General features: G+C 37.6%; 1 long non-coding RNA gene across 7 annotated transcripts in view; it reads right to left on the reverse strand.

The window, feature by feature from the left end:
• Positions 1-6,523: 6,523 nt before the first annotated feature.
• The window catches only part of LOC141380185 (uncharacterized), a 68,059-nt gene continuing 58,202 nt past the window's right edge, over positions 6,524-16,380 (reverse strand). For all 7 annotated transcript variants that reach the window (XR_015521787.1, XR_015521793.1, XR_015521789.1 and 4 more), the window contains one exon: positions 6,524-7,864. This is a non-coding gene — a long non-coding RNA (uncharacterized LOC141380185). The remainder of the gene's footprint in view (positions 7,865-16,380) is intronic.

Consider the following 16,380-nt stretch of genomic DNA (forward strand, 5'->3'; position numbering starts at 1 on the left):
ACTTAGGTTTGAGTCAAAGGGCTGTTCATATGGAAAACACTACTACAATACATGTAAGCAACTCATCATACCCAAACTAGAATGTCTCAAAAGTCCAAATACATGTTATAGAACTAGTTGAGACTCATTTTCAGTTCAAATGCTTCTGAACTATGTTTGAATTCTTGAGATTTAGTAACCCATTGCGTCTAAGATACAATGCAACAAGCATTCTTTAAATCTTCAAAAGCCCTAACAAACTTAACTGTAACAAACTCCAAGGCAAGTGTTGAAACCCAAGTGCAGCTTTTAATTAATTAATAAAGACAATCAAAACTCAAAATCATGGCAAAACAAACTACTTACCAAGAGTGGGGTTCCACAAAAAAAAGCCAGACAAGCACCAATGGAAATATATATAACAAACACTAGTGATCACGACATGACAGCCAAAGAGAAACAAGACACATGACACGGACAACCAATGAACAAAAAGACACGTGACTACATCAGCCAATGAAAACATGACACACACAAACACATAAGAGAGAACTTTTCTTGCATATTACCACTAGTGATGGTAAAATGAAGCTTTTTGAATTTGTAGACTGTTTGACTCCGTTGTTTCGGAAAAAGGTTCTTTATTCGAAGCGTTTGAAATCAGAGCTCAATGAGCACCTCTGCTGGATAAACTGTGGGAAAGCACTGTTACAAAAATGTCCACAAGTGACCAACTCATTCATGTAGTAATACAACAATACTAATATAAACAAATTACACATTTACTGTAGTTTTTTTACATGTAAGATGTTACATTACAGAGGACTAGTAAAATCAAATAAGTATTTATATATATCTATTCCAACCGATCATACACCCACATAATCATTCCATGCGGGGATCGATCTGGCAATTCCTGCATGGGAGGCGAATGCTCTAGAGAGGAGGCCATTAGAGTGAGGCATTTGTAGTGGTGGGCAAAGCGAGGCTTCGTGAAACACTGAAACAGTCGAAGCAAATGTGTCGAAGCTTCGAAACGTTTCGAAACCCCACTCTACAGTGACATCTAGTGGTCATTTTTTATGTATTGCACTAAAACAGCTTCAGCAAAGAACAGTTGAACAAATTGAGGGATTAAGCCCAACTTTGTACATCAAATCCTTTAATTCACATAGTATAGTGGTTAAGGTGTCAGACTTCCATGCGGGGTTAATAGGTTTCAAAGCCAGACTATGACAGTTGTTTTTAAAACCAATTGGTAATGCTTTGCTCTTGTATCGTTTTGTTTCAACATTGGTCTGATATCCGAATGAACAATTTGTGAATAAATATGTCTTTTTTTTGTCTAAAAACAGGGTTGTTGCTAGATCAAAAACGGTGGCCTGAAGTTATCAAGAATTATTTATATTATTCATTAAATTTCCCATTTATTGTATTTTATTAATGTCTACCTAAACCCATCCATACTGTAAAAATATTTATTATTGTTTTACAGTGTTACAAAAATGATGCTAAATTGATGGTGTAACTGCAGCTGTATCTTATTTAGGCTACACAAAACAGAAACATGATTAAATTCATAAAACCATGATTTAAGAGTATTTGTACAAGTCGGGATTCGAACCCAAAACATCATGCAAAGCATAGGATCAAGGACCAAACACACAGTCCTCTAAGTCATATGACACAGACATTGATTGATGACCTTGGCAGTCAAATCAGGATTCGCCAGGTCTCGAAACGTTTCTAAGCTGATCGATGCTTTGAATCGCTTTAGTCACGTGACTAGGTGTTTCGAAACACATTAGTCACGTGACTTGGGTGCTTCGGATCAAGCTTCGGTGCAGTGTTTCAAAACACTTGCGCTTCGGGATCTCGACACTGTGTCGAAACATCAGTTTCACGTCAGCCATCCCTAGGCATTTGCACTGCATTTATCAGCTGCCCTCCGTTACACGATATACTACAATATGCGGAAGCATTCTTTCAAAATAGTTGTAAAAAATACAATAATATGGCGACGCAGTGGCGCAGAAGGTAGTGCTGTCGCCTCACAGCAAGAAAGTTGCTGGTTCGAGCCTTTGCAAAAATGAATGAATGAATAAATACAATAATACACTTCAGGATGGTTCAAAAGCTTTTTACTATAAATTACTATTTCATTTTAGTGGTGCGCGGGACCGGTGCAGTGCTTTCAAACTGTAGAAATGTATGTACTCAACGCCTAATGTTCCACTACATACTTTACTAACCTAGGGTGTTTAAACCTTTGAATCAAAATTGGAAGCAGTCACGTGGGTATAGGCAAAAATGAAGCTTCGGATGACACTGATCACTTGATTATGGGTAAACAAATCAAGCTCTGGTACACTGCTTCACTGCGAGATGTATTTTTTTAATACATGCTTTAAAGCCTCGGTACACATTGTCACATCAGTTGAACATGCTTAAGTTAATAAGAGATAACGGAAAGGACATATATGAAGAACAGGAAAAAGGATGTTATTAAATTTGCTCACTCTTCACTTATTCAATGCTAGTTTTAAATCCGAAAGTATGTAAATGGTGACTGTGAAAGCTGTGGTCTCCCAGAAACAGTATCCCACATATTAATAGAATGTACAGAATTAAGTAGTGAACATTTTTGAGGGCCTACTGTATCTCTTAAAGAGATTTTAGATGCCAGTGGATATGGGGTAAATGATGATTTTTCTTTTTAGCTATTTGAATGACATTTAGTTTCTAAGCAAGTTGCACTCCATTGTCCAGTCCAGTCAGTAGCAGAAAATAAGTTGGTTAATTTAGTTTGCCAATCGCCAGATAAAACTCCAGAAGAACAGGAAAATGAGAGATGAAAATGGAGAAAATAATCAGGTCATTAATTCATATATGTGAAAACGAATTATTATGGACCCCTACAAATCTATACTGAATCTAAAATTCCTTAACAGGGAGACTAACAGCAGCAATCGCAATCCCTGAGTTTAATGTGGAGTGTGGAAAGCGACTAACTAATGACATATCTGTATGTGCATGTGAAATAATAGCCATGATTATTGCTTTGCAATGGGTAGAGGAGAGTAGACCACAGAGTGGTGATTGCATCGAATTCAAGTGCAGTAGTAATGAGTTTACATTATTGCCATTCCAGGATTTACTATTTAAAATACTGCATCCGTTGTTCAGAATGAATCAAATAGAGTTAATTGTTAGGATGGTATGGGTCCCTACACATATTGGAATTGAAAAAGCAGCAAATACAAATACACATAAATATTAGCAAGTCAGAAGCTAAGGTGGCTATTAACGAACAAAACATGAAGATGTGGCAAATCAGTGGAACGAGGTAAGTAAAGGGAGATATCTGTTTAAAAACAATCTACTTGTGGGCAAAATAAGATCTGGGGGTCAGAATAGAAAAGAGGAGAGGGTTATTACCGTTATAAGAAATAGGCACAAAGGTTTAAATTAGTCTTTATACTTGATTGAAAAGCACAGAAATGGAGCTTGTGAATACTGTGGAAAAGATGAGACATTAGATCCAGCCAGATCTAATGAGAAAGCATAACTATTTTTTACTTTGTCAGTTTAGTGTCTAATTCGTACTGATTAAGTTGTACGAAAATGTACAATTTTAATAAAGGAGGCGTGGCAACTCCGCCCCTAAACCCAGCCTCATTGGGGGATGAAATTGTACTAAATTGTATGAATGAGATCGTACAATTTTATACTAAAATTAAAAAGTTACGATTTGCCGTGAGATAGTGTTGGTAGATCATGTTTTAATACAACACTAGAATTTTAAAGAAAGGACTACATTTAAATATAAATAATATTCTTAAAAAAGCAGATCATTAAGGAATGGAAACTATGAATTTAGTTAAAAAAACAAAAACAACCAGAATAATAAATACAAATTGAGGATATTTTTTTTAATGTTCGTCTTTAGCCTGTGTGTACAGTAAGTTTGTAGGTATTTTCAATTGTCATTTATTTTTGATTATTGTATTTAGAACTTTAAGTTTTTATTCATAACTTTGTTCAAAATAATGCATTACTTACCTAGAAAAATACTATACTTGCATTTATTTGTAAAGCCAAATAGTCATTCTGTCAACTTCCTTACGTTTTGCACATTTTAAGATAAAAAAGGTCAGTGGCCTTTACACATCAAAAGAAACAAGAAATAATACAATGAAAAAAAAACATTATTTTAAAGCCTTAAATTTATTTTTTTGAGTAATTTGTTTCTATTTGCACCTAAATTTAAAAATGAATGTCATTCTTGACCCTTGAAGTTATTGTGCCCTTTCTCCTGCGAAAATGGATGCGTCATATCTTTTATTTTATCATTTCATTACTGTAGCCTCCTCTTTTTCTGTTATTACCTTTGTATGTTCATTGTTATAAATATTGACCAAAAAAAATAAGCATCATGAACTCCTGAAGTGTCCATCAGTTGTACCCTTCAAAATCCCTCATTCTGAAAAGCGAAGTGGCCAGTTTTAAACACTTTGGTTTGGAACTACACTTCAATATGGTGGTCATTTTTGTTTTCACTTCTAAGTGCCTTTGGAATTGGGATATATCCTTTTTAGATAGCACAGATAATTTGACTACTATCTTACAAGTAGTCCTGTTCAAAATGAAATCTGATCTAAAATACTGCCTTTTAAAACCAAACAAAATATCTATTGATTGGTCACGTTCACATTTTCAATTGAAACCAATTGCATTGTGTCTGATTACAGGACATTCTGTACCTTCTGTTTAAAAGAATAAGAACTGAAACTTTTAAGTCATCTGCATGACTGTCCAAATGTGCAATTAACAGCTTTTTTTCTATCAAAACATTGGCCTTAGCATCGGGTTTTACAGTGCTTGTAAACACAAGCACATGCTCACACAACCATCAACACACCCACCCAAACCCCAACGCACACCCAAGCACCTTTCCCCCGTCTCCTAGTACACACAGTCTGTTTTTATGCCTTCGTCCATTGTTTTACACTACTCTCACCCTCCTTCCGCTTATTCTGTTGGCCGGGAGCCACTGCCAGACTCTGTGGCTCTGTGGTTTGGTTGGAAAGGGCTAGTTCTCTCGCTCTCCTCGTCTGGCATAGGTGCAGTGTTGGGCCTCTGCGTCTGCAGCAGACACACAAACACACTCACACAGCTCCCTTCGCACGCGAGGTGCCGTGTGGGCCGTGGTCTCAGACATTCTCAGGTGGTGACTTCAGGAGAAAGCGTCTACATCCGCAGGGCTCCTGGGAAAACGGGCTGGCTTGTTCCTTTTGGAGGTCTAGTCGAGGAAAAGGAGGGATCCTTTCCTTTCTTTCTCTCTCGCTAGTGTTCGCTCACTCCCCGCTCTCTCTTTCTTCCTCAGTCCACTCTTGGCCGTTTTAGGCTGCTGATCATCTGGTGCTGATTACAGTCCTGCCTTCCCTGTTGACATGAGCGATGAGCTGATGAAGCCTCTACTCTCATTTCGTCTCCTCTTCTGTATTTCTCTGTGTTTAACTCTTTTCATCTCTTCTTAAAGGGGTAGTTTGCTCAAAATTAAATATTTTGTTATAATTTACTTACCTGTTTCAAACCTTTATAAATTTCTTTCTTCTGTTGCAAATTAAAGGAAATATTTTTTAACAAAACTATCAAGCTGTGACCATTGACATCCATAGTATTTGGTATTCCTTCTATGGAGGTCAATATTTACAGGTTTTTAGCTTTCTTCAGAGCATGTTGAACAGAAAAAAAGTAGGGTTGGGCAATGTCGTCCAATTTGGCATTGTATGATGTCTAATGTGAAACATTGAGATGGACGATGGCATCATCGTTGTAGGCGGCTTATGAAGAATTGATTAATTTATAACAAATTAATTATTTGTAGCCTACCGTTTCAACTACCTGACCCACATGGTCTTTGTATTACCCATAAGTTACTCACATATTACCACCTGTCATTCACTTTTCTGCGGTACAGAGTTATCTGTATCGTTATAATGGCGTCGACAAACTTGGTTGGTAAAAAGGTGCACAACCAACAGCTACCAACCAACAATATCTGAGGTTTTCGCTAAAATGACTAAGTACAAGCGTTAAAGCGAAAGATTGAAGTAGTGTACTGATTCTGTGACGCGTAACCTGATACACTCAAAAGACCAAAGAGTCGTTAGATAGAGATAAGATTAATTAAATATCATGTTTAACAACTATAGTGAGACACGATCCAGCGGTACATCCTTTATAAACCGTCCGACATGCATTGCTCTCTGCGGTTTTGTGCTCAGTGAGCCCGCTGATTGCTGGAACTCAGAGCATGACTGTGTGTGTATGTGTCTGGTCACATGATGTTTGATGGACGATGGCATTGTCTACTACACCAACCCTACTCTAAAGCATTTGGAACCACTCGAGGGCGAGTAAATAAATTCTTTTTGGGGTGAACTATCCTTTTTATCTGTCCTATCTCTCTCTCTGATTTTATCTAGTCTCTTAACTTGTTTGTTTCTTGTCTCTTGTTGGTTCATTCTCATTTATCTCATTTCAATTTATTTCCTCTTTCTCCTCTTAGTTTATTTCGTTCATATATCTTTCAATCTCTGCTTGCTTCTGATCTTGTCTTTAATAGTTCACTCTTGTCTTGAAACCTTGCTTCAACTATTCCGTTCTTGTGTTTTCTCACCTCACTTTTATCTTTTTCTGTTCTCTTTCTCTCATCTCCTGTCTTTATCAGCTATTTTGCTACACCTTCATCTAATTGTCTCTTCTGGTGGTGTAAGTTCTCAGTTTCTCTCATATTTTATCTTGTCTCTGCTTATCTTGCTTTTATTCTCTAGTAGGTTGTTTCTCATTTAGTCTCATCTACGTTTCTTCCATCTGTCCCTTATTTATTGTTTTCTCAAATATCCATCACTTTGTTTCTGTTTGCTTCTTATCTTGTCCTCAACGATTACCTCTTATCTCTTTTCTAAGATGTACCTTGCATCCTCTATTTTCGGTCTTGCGTTTTCTCACCTCACTTGTCTCTTTTCCTGTTTCTCTCTCCTCTGCTGTCAATATCAGTTTTTTGCTCTCGTGTCGTCTCGTGTCTGTTTCTCCTCTCTCTGTCCCTTTTTAGCCTTCAAACCGCCACAGAAAACCGAGCCTCTGTTTCCCATGGAGTGAGTAATCCCCCTCTCTCTATCTGTGGCCAACAACTGTGAATCACATGCAGTATTTATCTGCGGGAACACAATTCAAGCTGAGAGTCTTTGAGTCTCTAAGAGAGGTCTCTCAGGCTTGCTGGACTCCAGAACGCCCTCTGTGAACCCCAGCAAACAAAGACCAGTGGAGTGAGAGTCTACAGAGGATTGGGCCAAAAGCTGAATTTGAGTCTAAGTTCTTGTGAATAAGAAGTTTCAGTCATTTTTGGGTCAAGAATGTTAATTCAAGACTTGGATATTTGTATAATTTGTGTGCGGCAGTAAAGTCACTAACCATTAAATGCAATTACGCAACCATTCCTTGTTTGTAGGGGTTCTAGCAGCATGCAGTGCACTGTTGTGGAGCTGTGGGTGCTCTCTTTCCACAATTAGAGCCGTCAATCTCTGTTTCCTGCCAAATCCGCTTTATGACTTCCTTTAGAACTGTCCAAAATCCCATTGCTTCAAGTACTGAGGTCAACTTTTGAATCTCGCCTCGAAAATTGCCTTGACAGAATGTGTGAAGGAGCGACCGAATTCGTGCTCCTTCATTTCCCGTAGATGAACGCTTTCATTTTGCGATGTCGACTGCTGGGTCCTCGTGTGCATTTCTAGAACTTCATTAGCACATTTTTAGGCAGTACTTTCACTGGAAAATCTGCCGTTTCCACTCTGACTTCCACCTTTAAACCATAGAACACCTGCAAAGCAAAGTTACACATACGTTAAGTAATGTAAAAACATATGAAAGCTAATCAACTATCACATCCTGAGGATATAGTGTATCAAGTTATTGTGCTCTTGCTCCTGCAAACCTTTCACTTTGGGAATAAGTGGGAAAGTTTGACAGATAGGAACTGGAATAGAGTACATCTGATTTCCCATTTGGTTTGTAACTCCAAACAAATTGGAATTGCATGCTCAACAATTTGGTAGCTTTTGGTTTTAAGCTGTAAAGTGGGCCAGATAGTCAAATGCATGGGTACAAAAAACAACTTTCCCATTTTAAATGATCACTCCAGCTGTGTAGTATCCTGAAAAGACCCCATTTACTGCAACGATTTAGGCGTATTCTTCCTTTCCATCTCCCTTTTTCTCACAAAGTTGTAATACTGGCTTGGGGCAAAGATGATTTTATAAGATGGTTGGGAATGGAGGGGTGGTGCCTCATCCAGGATCCAGTCCAACCTTTCAATGTAGAGAAATAAGGCTCCAGAAAAATGGGATAATATTTGTGTTTCATTTAGACCAGGGGTGCCAAACTCGGTCTTGGAGAGTCGGTGTTCTGCAGATTTTAGTTCCAAGTTGCTTCAAAACACCTGCAAGGATGTTTCTAGGAAGCATAAGAGCTTGATTAGCTAGCCTAGGTGGGCCTGATAATGGTTGGAACTAAACTTTGCAGTACACTGGCCCTCCAGGACAGAGTTTGGACACCCCTAATTTCGACAGTTTGTGAAATAAATGATGGGGCAAAAGTACATAAAGTTAAGAAAAGCAGTCTTACCTCTTAATTTTAGTTTCAGCAACTTGATTGAGCAAAGGATGGGTTTCAATGGTTTACATTCAACAAATATAACAGCTTGTATTTATTAAAGAAAAAATAATTTAATGTTTTTTTAAAGCTACAAATTGTAACCAGGGAGCAAATATTGATAGGGTACATTACAATAAGATAATCAGGATATCATGCAATTAATTTTATTGATGGAAAAAGTCTTAGAAAGATTTAAGTCAATGGTCTCAAAACCGCAGCTCTGCATAGTTTAGCTCCAACCACCTCCAACTCACACCTGCTTAATAGTATCTAGTAGTCTTAAACACCTTGATTAGTTGGATCAGTTGTGTTTGATTAGGGTTTAAGCAAAACGGCACAGTTGCAGCCTTCCAAGAATCAAGTTTGAGACCTATGATTTAGGTTGTGGTATCAAAATGATTTAAACGATCACACAATTTTTTTGGAAATAGGCTCATTTTACATCACCTCTAGAGGTAAACTGTTGAGTTTACCCATTTTTTTAAATCCGTTCAGCTAATCTCTGGGTCTGGCGACAGAATTTTTAGCTTAGCTTAGCATAAATCATTAATTCAGATTAGACCAAAAAAAAAAAAAAAACCCCAAAACAAAATTTTTTTTTGTTCAATTGTCTGGACCAAACCCAGGGTTCGCACAAATCGTACCCCAGACCACCTCTTTCAGGCAGACTTGGGTACGGTTCACGGGTGCGCACCTGAGTTCAGAAGACACATTCACACTAGCTAAATGTACCATATTTGATGTCAAACGAACCTGGGTGCATAACAAAAGTGCTTGTGTGAAAGCACCCTATGACTGACGGAATGGCTGGTATCTATACTGTAATTCTGGAAACTTTGAAGCCTACCATGGTTGCAGCAGATGCAATATTATGCAGCATCAAAACAATAACAGGAAAATACCTAGTTGCCTAGCTAGGGGCTACCTAGGCAACTAAGTAACTGCACTGTATAATATCATTGAGCCTGCTGCAGCCATGGTATAGAATCAGAGTTCCTTTATTATGCCAAAAAGAGTATACTATCATCAGTCTTAGTACACGACCATACATGGAAATTGGCTAAATGGAGCCTGTTTCCAAAAAAGTAGAGGGTCCCTTTAAGTCGATGCAATTTCTCACACCGTCTGACAGATTAAGGTTGACATTTATTGAATTGGGTCTCTGCTCTCTTGGTGGCCCTTGACACTAAAAGCCCCAGTAAAATCCTCTGTCAGGGGACAGGTCAAATGTTCTTTCTTCACCTGTGTCAGTTTTACTCAAAGTCAGTTTCACAGTATTCATCGAAACTATTGCTTTACACAACATGCATTTCAATAAAAAACACACCATTGTTTCAAAATTACCCTTTTCTCGCTTTACTCCTGTATGAAAAGTCCATGTGCTTGACCGGAAAACCAGTATCTGTGAAAAACACCGAAAGTAACTCCCTGAACACGTGCGCGGACTAAATAACAGCATAAATCAATACCTACAGTTGCACCACATGGTAAAACCACAGATTCATGACTCACGGTAGCCATTTTTCAACTTCATGCTGTTTGGATGAAAAGCTTGAAGGGTTTGTGTGTGTGTGTGTGTGTGTGTGTGTGTGTGTGTGTGTGTGTGTATTGTAGATCTCATGCATAAGCTGTCTGTTGTTGAACTAAAAACACTTCCATCAAATTCTAATCATAGTGAGTAACAACAGCTCTCAAACGCAGTGTTTGTAGACTCTTTCTAACAAAGTGAGTTTTCCCAGAAGTCCATGACTTGTTTAGGTAATAGTTTAGTAGTAGTTTCAATGATGTTTTTGGTTGAATTTAAAAAAGATTTAATAGTTTAAAACAACATGTTGTCTGCATTGGTGACACAAATTCCTATGCTTAAACTAGTACCCACATAGCAAAATATCTATGGCCCACACAAACAGCTGTTGTTTGGCCCACAAGCCACAGTGAATTACGGTACATGACTGGACCAAGTCTGGCTTCTAGACAAAGGCCAAACTTGGACCATATCTCTCATATCAAGTCTCAGCCAATTTAATAACCCATAACTGGGCCTGAACTGGGCCAGATATGTTGGTGTGTCACGACTGCAATGAAATTGATAAACCCATAAAGCCTTGCCTTTAGGTTCACTATGGGTGTGCTTTTTCTCGAATCAACCAGATTGGCAGATTTTTTTTTTCCTTTATTCAAAAATAATAACAATGTATTTTAAATGAGGGTCAAAATAGGCCAAACTTACATGGCCCACATATTCATTGTTAGCATGTGGGCCAAATACTACATTTGATATCTGGCCCAAGTATTGTGTGCCGCCTCTGCCAAATCCGGGTCATGTTTGGCCCACACGCTGTATGCCAGTGCCGGATGAATGCCTGCTGTGCCAGATTCATGCCAAATCTGGGCCAGAATTCTTTGCTACCTGGGTAGTTAACTGCCAGGATTTGTTCTAACTTTACAGACATGTACACGCATGCAATAGATGTCCAAAAGCAAGTGATGGACTTGTATTCACTCAAAATAGAAGCATCAGTTTGTCATGCAATATTGTAAACATGCCAGATGGGTCTCTGCTGACTTCTCCATATAAGAAATGTGTTAAGAGCTATTAAAATGGTATCTGATGTCAAAAATTACTTTCTGGAGATGTATAAAAAATGAAAAAGGGGCTATAAATGAGGCGAACAGCTGTGTTCATTAGACAGCTGTAATATGCTGGCATGTTAGCTTGACATTTCTTACATTCGAGTATGAAAAAGTAAGAGAGTGATGAGGCAACTAAACAGAAGGCACACATTACCTCTTTAAGTCTAATATATTAGCAACATCCCACCACTAATATAAAAGCTACTAGGGATGCACTGATATAATTTTTTTGGAACCGATTCGATCTCGATACCAAAATTCGTACCGAATACGACCGATACAGATCCGATCCAGATACTGTTTGTGTTTATTTATTTATTTTTTTGAACAGTTTCTATAGTTCTGATGATAAACTCAAACAATATATCTTCTTTAGTAAAAATAACACACCTACTGACCAACTGTATATGACAGACTGACACAATCTAACTAAAAACATGATGCTTTATACTATGGGCTACATTATTTGAGCATTCGTTATGACATTTATATGATCTGTTGTGGTCAAGCTTTTATGTCCTTTTTTAATTTTACGATTTTTCTTTAAAATCTGTAATAGCCTACCCCTATCGACCCTAATTGTTGGTAAAATAACCAGTATTTTAGCAAAGCCTGATATTTTCCTGCAGGTTTGAAGCAGACTAAACTAAACCGTCTGAAGCCAGTTTGAATTATATTCAAGTCAATGAAATAATACCTTTAATAAATAAAATCTGTTCCTAAGAATGTGGTGTGCCACTGGTTTCTCCCAATTCGTTTGTAAAGCGGCATGATAGAAAAGAAGGTAGCCTAGTTTCTGATGTTTTCACTCTCCCGGAAAATGCTCTGTTTGCACGATTTGATTAAAATCATCTTATCCAAATTCTTTATAAAGATATTTCAAAACTTTATAAAATGTGTAAGCGAAGTGCACAACGCCCTCTGCGCTTGACTATAAACCGGATTTGAGCTGGTCTTTCGGCTTTCAGCTGGTCTTTCAGCTGGTCTAATATCATCGTATCAAAATACTTTATACATAATATTTCAAAACACCTTTATTGTTTATTGTTTTTTTTTTAGTAAAATCTAAAATCTTTTTTGTTTTTAGACAGGCCATTGTAAAATGAAAGTTTAAAATGGCTTAAAACTGTTGTTGTTAAAGCTTTTGTTTGTTTTATATTGTTTTATGTATTTCTGTTGAATTCATATGTGAATACAATTATGTATACATTATCTTCTAAAGAAATCAATAAATAAAGAAATCCAGCTGAATCAAGCGCTCTAGCACACAAATGCTGGCATCTAAACATGCATGACAATGGAAAAGTTGACAAGTTGTTCCTTGCGCCACCTGGTGGCTATTGCGTAAAGCACAGAAATGTTTTTTTTTTTTTAAATGAATAGGCGGCCTTTACAGCCGCAGTAAATCGCGTGACTGCGGTTGACAAATTGCAGTATTGTGTGTGCTGAAGCGCACTTTCTTAGCAGCCATATCTGTAGGCCTACTTTGTATGTGAAGAGCAGGTAATCACCCTCTCTACTCTAGTGTTGCGAAGCGATCTGCTGATCTAACAGACACAACGCTACATGAGTTAGAAGCAGCAATAAACTCCATGTTGCAGGTCAAAATTAACCCATTTAATGGAAAACACAACAAGTTTCTCCACTGATTATTCAAACTAACAGGAACAAAGTCTTGGACAAAGTTTTTCATGTTGTCATGAATACGACAGGCAGTTTGGATTGTGAATGAACAGAGAATGATTGACAGGCGCAGCGGCGGGAAGCGCTGAACTGAACATGAATTAACCCACCTAAATATTCATCTGTACTTCACATTAAACTATATAATGTCTTCAGAACATTTGAGATATAGTAGGCCTACATGACAACTTTTCTAGTACCTTATAATAGGCTACGTTCATGACTTTTGTTGGCTTATAAATTACTCAGAATATAGCTCATGCGCAGAATCGGATTTGGATCAGGGACAGCTGACCGATACCTGATCCAGCAAAAATATGCTGTATCGAACCGATATCGGATCCAAGTATTGAGATCACTGCATCCCATTAAAAATTACCAACAGTTTTTTTTTATATTCACTTTATTACACTAGTAGCACTGTGAATTTAGTTTTGCTAACATTTTGTTGCAAACAATTGCTAATATTAGCAATACACCACTGCTTATAAAGATTGCTAATATGCACAATTTCTAATATTAGCTAGTAGCCTGCTGTAACATAAGAAAACACACATTAGCGCTGTAGTGCTAATATATTTGTAACAATTGCCAATAATTAACAAATAAATATCCTCTAACACGCATAATAATGCTGTTAAGAAATACACAAGTGCTAATATTAGCAATATGCTACTAACATTAGCAATACATTTTGGCTAACAGAAATAAACAATAGATAAAATTTGCAATATACCATTGCTAATAAATAATAAACTACTGCCACATGCACATCGGTAAACAATCCCTAATGTTAGCAATACACAGAGAGTACTGTATAAACAGCACTGCTCATACCGAGACATACACAACTGCTAACGTTCACAATACACCAATGCTACTATTAGTAAAAAAAAGTTTAACTACTTGTAAGTCAAGTTAGAAATCCAGAACTAGCAACTTTAAGACATGCTAGAAATGATTTAAAATGCAGTGGCAACCGTGTAGCAAATTACAGTAAAATGCACCAACTTCTGGCAAACAAGTAACTGAAAACATGTTAGTAACATCATAGCAACTACTATTACAACTACATCGTAGCTTAACAACCACACAACTGCACGCTAGCATTCACCCACCACACCATGATGCCAGTGATTTATACAAGCATTCACTTTTTGTTCATGTTCTGCTTAGCACTCTCTCTCTCTCTGAACCCATCAGATCCTCCCTCTGTTCCTGTTTTCACCTCATTTCGTCTGTCTCTCCATCTTTTAACATCTGTCATCTTCACCTCTTCCTGCCAGTCATGCCTATCTTTCTTTTTTTTCTTCTATCATGCCACTTTTCTTGTGATTCATCTCTTCCACTTCTCCGCACTTTGATTTTGACCTTCTCTCTTGCTACGCCATCCTTTTTGCATCGGTTTACGGCTTATCCCTAATTTCTTACTCGATCCATCACTGTAATCTCTTCCAAAGTATCCCACAACTACATCTTTTCTACTCAACTTTAGTCTTGCACCTTTAGCCAGAATCTGAATTGCTTCATCTTACCTCACCTTTACTTGTTTTCTAATGAAAAGCAGAACTTTACTAGTTCCGATGTTTCATGCCTCACAGCAAGAAGGTGGCTGGTTTGAGTCTCAGTTTCTGTGTGGAGTTTGCATGTTGTTCCCATGTTCGAATGGATTTCCTCTGTGTGCTCATGTTGACGTGCTATAAGTGAATTGGATGAACTTAAAATGGCAGTAGTGTATGAGTGTGTGAGAATGAGTGTGTATTGGTGTTTCCCAGTAAGGGGTTGCGGCTGGAAGAACATCCGCTGCATAAAACATATGCTGGAATATGATTATTTCACAAGGCCACCATTTTAAAACAAGAAAGCGAGGCTGTGGTGGGAAGAAACCCCGAAGTAGATTATCAGCATTGTAAATATTGCAACAATATGCTGTGGACTACAAACCCCCAGCTGTTGCTGCGCATTTTAAAACACAGATATGGTGTAAACAGAACTTTAATACCATTCAGTTAAGTTTAACTTAAACATTAAAAGCATATTAGACATTAAACAAAATCATAATCTCTTTAAGAGTAATACGCTTAAGTGTCTTCCTAGGCTTCAGGCTTCCTAGGTTGTTTCCCTGCTTCAGCCTATGTTACCTGGCCAGCGATAAAACAATGTAGTCCTCTGTAGCACATGCTCATGTTGTCTGTAACATGTTGTTTCGGTATTGAAATAAAAAAAAAACTTCCATTTAAGTGCCCGAGCGCGTTCTTAAACCACTGATTTGCCATACTAGTCACCAATGCTCAACAGAAACGACTGTGATTGGCCATGAAGGTCATCAGTTTATCGCTCTACACTGATTGCAAACACAGATTCAGGGACACTGGAGCGTATTAAAGATGCGAAGATCAGTTGATTCATCAAGGATCACTCGTCTGTGCACTATGTAAACGTCGATGATGTGCAGTGAATTGATGACCTTCACGGCCAATCACAGTCATTTCTATTGAGAACTGGTGAATACTATGTTTTTTTAAATAAATTTCAGTACCAAATTCAGTATCATGACAGGTCTAATATACTAAAAGAATCAGTTCATTAACTTGAGTTTAATAAATGGCATCTAAAGCATGTTTGGGAAAGAAAACGTTAACTAACTAGTGCCATTTACCTTAACTTAGCTGAAAATTAAGTCTGATATCTTTTTATTTTCACTACCGTTTCAGAACGGACCTTTTGGTCACTCGGAAGGCGATGAAATTATAAATTAGTGTCCCTTTCTCTTTGCTGATAAGTTGGTACACAATGTTCCTGTGTGACTCAGGCGATACTTCTGAGTTTCTTCCCACCACAGCCTATTTTGAAGTTAGGCACATATAGTGGAACCTGCAGACAAGACAAATTATCCATTGAACAAGTCCCAAGGCAATTAACACCACCAAATACACATCACTTTTCCAAAAACCTACTGTAGTTTCTTTTTTTTTTTTTTTTTTTTGAAGACACGAAAAAGAACCTCGCTTTGTGATGAAATGGAACTAGAAAATTGCTGGACATTGTGGCAGAACATCAGATGCATTAAGCAGGTCTTATTTCAATAATCAAAGGCCGTAGTGCAATAAGAGCTGCAAAGTGGCAACAAGGCTGACCTTGTATGCACTAAACATTTAGAGAATACCTGTGAAATGCTGGAAATGATCAGATGAGAAAACGACAAATATGCCACCACAGATAAAACTTGTTGAAGATGGCATGCTGCTTTTATGTGCCTTATGCTGAATGAGCTAATAATGAAAATGATGAGATCTTCACTAAACACACTGTAGGGGTCAAAAACACACATACTTTTACTTAAATTCATGTTTATTTCTGTAGCGC

This window comes from Danio rerio, chromosome 22 (genome assembly GCF_052040795.2).
Source record: "Danio rerio strain M-AB ecotype USA chromosome 22, GRCz13ab, whole genome shotgun sequence".
NCBI lineage: Eukaryota > Metazoa > Chordata > Actinopteri > Cypriniformes > Danionidae > Danio > Danio rerio.